General features: G+C 30.7%; 1 long non-coding RNA gene across 1 annotated transcript in view; it reads right to left on the minus strand.

The window, feature by feature from the left end:
• Window positions 1-1,612: 1,612 nt before the first annotated feature.
• LOC111241146 overlaps window positions 1,613-2,531 on the minus strand; it is a 1,816-nt gene continuing 897 nt past the window's right edge. The window contains exons 2-3 of the long non-coding RNA XR_002666937.1: window positions 1,814-1,905; window positions 1,613-1,712 (exon numbers count right to left, since the gene is read on the minus strand). This is a non-coding gene — a long non-coding RNA (uncharacterized LOC111241146). The remainder of the gene's footprint in view (window positions 1,713-1,813; window positions 1,906-2,531) is intronic.

The following is a 2,531-nucleotide window of genomic DNA, read 5'->3' on the forward strand; positions in this document are numbered from 1 at the left end:
AAAATGTTCATTGTGGTCCTCGTATTGGTTTAAAAATGTTTATTGTGGTCCCGTTTTACTAAAAAGGAAAATCATCCTTAGAGACAGTAAACAGCTTCACAAATTTGTCAATGGATGCTCTTGTGGAAAGTTTTGTGGTTTTCTAAGAAAACAATAGCTAAAATTTCATGTGTTACAATCCAAAACTGATGCATTCTTTTTTCACATCTCCATACTTACTAATATAACACGTGAAACTACACTGATAAGCTTCAAATTATTGTGATTATACTTCCCAAAAGGTTAGCGCATGAATTACTAGATCACGTGTGAAATCTTTAACATGTATTAAAACAGGACCACAATAAACATTTTTAAACCAATACGAGGACCACAATGAACATTTTTAAACCAATATGAGGACTAAAACGAATTTTATTTGTACAAATCATCAAATATTTGCCAACTGGCGGCTCTGCCGTTAGCAGAATTAACGCCCTTAGCAAAAAGGACTAACTTGCACAGTTTTTGCAAAAAGTAGGACCTTATTGAACTTTTTAAAAAAAGGAGGACCACTTTGAACAAACCCCCCAAAAAGAGGGACCAAAATAGGTATTAAACCTATATATTATTAGAAAAAAAAAGAAGTACAGTAATTGCTAACATATTCATTACAAGGTTAAAATGTCACACGCATATTGAGTTGTTCAAAATCATATGGGATTCAAATTCAACTTTTTGTACATATATCATTGTCTGTAACAAACATTACTTTTTACAATTGAAGATGAATACATATATCATTGTTCCTCTAAATACATATGAAATGAATATATTAATCATTTGTACATATCCATCAAAATCCTACAACAACCCATATTCATCTAACGCATCAAATAGTCGAATGTTGTCGTTGTCTAGGATCCAATATTTCATATAGTTCTTCCTAATTTGACTCAACTCCTCCTGAAAAAAATTAGTTGTAAACTTTAGATATAATTAACAAAATCATCAAACAATGCTAACAATGAAATTCATACTTACATTTGTGTACTCCGACATGCTTTTCCCGTTGTATCTATCCTCTCCATCCCACATTTCCATGGCTTTTAACACGATAACTCCACAATGATATCTTAAATAATACAACCATTTATCAGTTATTACAACAAACGATAATAAAGTATCCAAATATTTCATTACAATTAATAAAACAACTTACAAGTTCGGTTGGGATGGGATATTTGCTTGTTTAACGGACAGTGGACCTATACTCCCTTCGGCTCTATTGTACAACATGCAAAAGAATTTGGCCATGTTTTCACCCTACCACAGAAATTCATTAACAGTTTCATTAACACATCATTAAATCACATCAACAAAATTGATCCAGAAAATGAACTATCATATCATACCACAAATTTGTCAATTCGTTTGTTACATTGTCTAGTCTTCATTTATGCTACTCAAATCCAAGACCAATTGTTCTTGCAAAGGATGAATAAGCATTGACCTAAAATTGATATAAATCCCTAATCAGAAAAAAAAAACAACTAAAATCAGGAACCACCACTTTAGGGAAAATACATAATATATAAGCAATTCTTCAATACATTATCAGTGTCAACTGATGAACCAACTTGTTGTGAGGACGCAATATATTAAGTGGGTCAACAGTTAAATCAGGATGGGATGGGTCTACCTTTCCTATTGCAAGAAGTGCATGAGGAGCACTACAAAAAAATTAAGAATATAACCTTAAGAAACAAATTATTGAGACTAATAAAAGATCCTTGCAGAAGAAACAAATAATATAACCAGAAAGTTATCAGACCTTCTTGGAATTGAATTAAAGTCCCCAGAAACCAACATTGGAATGTCTGCACTAGTAGTAATTTTCTCCAATCCTTTAAAAAGAGTGTGCACCTAAAAATAAGATGAAATTCATAACAGTCATGTTCCAAATAAGTACACCATTCAATATGATGAAGCAAAAGAACTTACTTACCTGCCAAAGTTTAACATCCAATAAATCTTTATGAACATTTACATTTGTACTTGCCCAAAATCCACAAGCAATATATGACTAAGTAATAGAGATTTTGTTACTAAAAAGGTAATTTAATCCAAACTCACAGAAAAGGACGAGTGAAATATTCCATATCTTTATAAGAAATAAAGAAATAGATTCAATGATGATTTAAAAAAAACACAAAACTATGCAGCAGATTACAATCGAAAAAAAGACATCTCTAGACTCATAATATCATTAAAACAGAACCACAATAAGTGAATTAATCTATGCAATAAAAAATGTCAAAATGTCACATAATCAGAAAGTCAAAATGTCATTTCAATAAAAAAGTAACTTTATTCAATCTTAATAGCAACCATCATTTAAATTTGACCAAACTTTGCAAGCTAAACAATATTGTACTGAAACTAGATTTTTCATTCATAAGACTATGAGAAATTACAAACCTAGCTCATTGATTGCCTTCCCAGTACATACAATCAGTTTTCAATCTAGTAATTCAACAATTATAACTAAA

The sequence above is a fragment of the Vigna radiata genome, unplaced genomic scaffold, assembly GCF_000741045.1.
Source record: "Vigna radiata var. radiata cultivar VC1973A unplaced genomic scaffold, Vradiata_ver6 scaffold_445, whole genome shotgun sequence".
Lineage (NCBI taxonomy): Eukaryota > Viridiplantae > Streptophyta > Magnoliopsida > Fabales > Fabaceae > Vigna > Vigna radiata.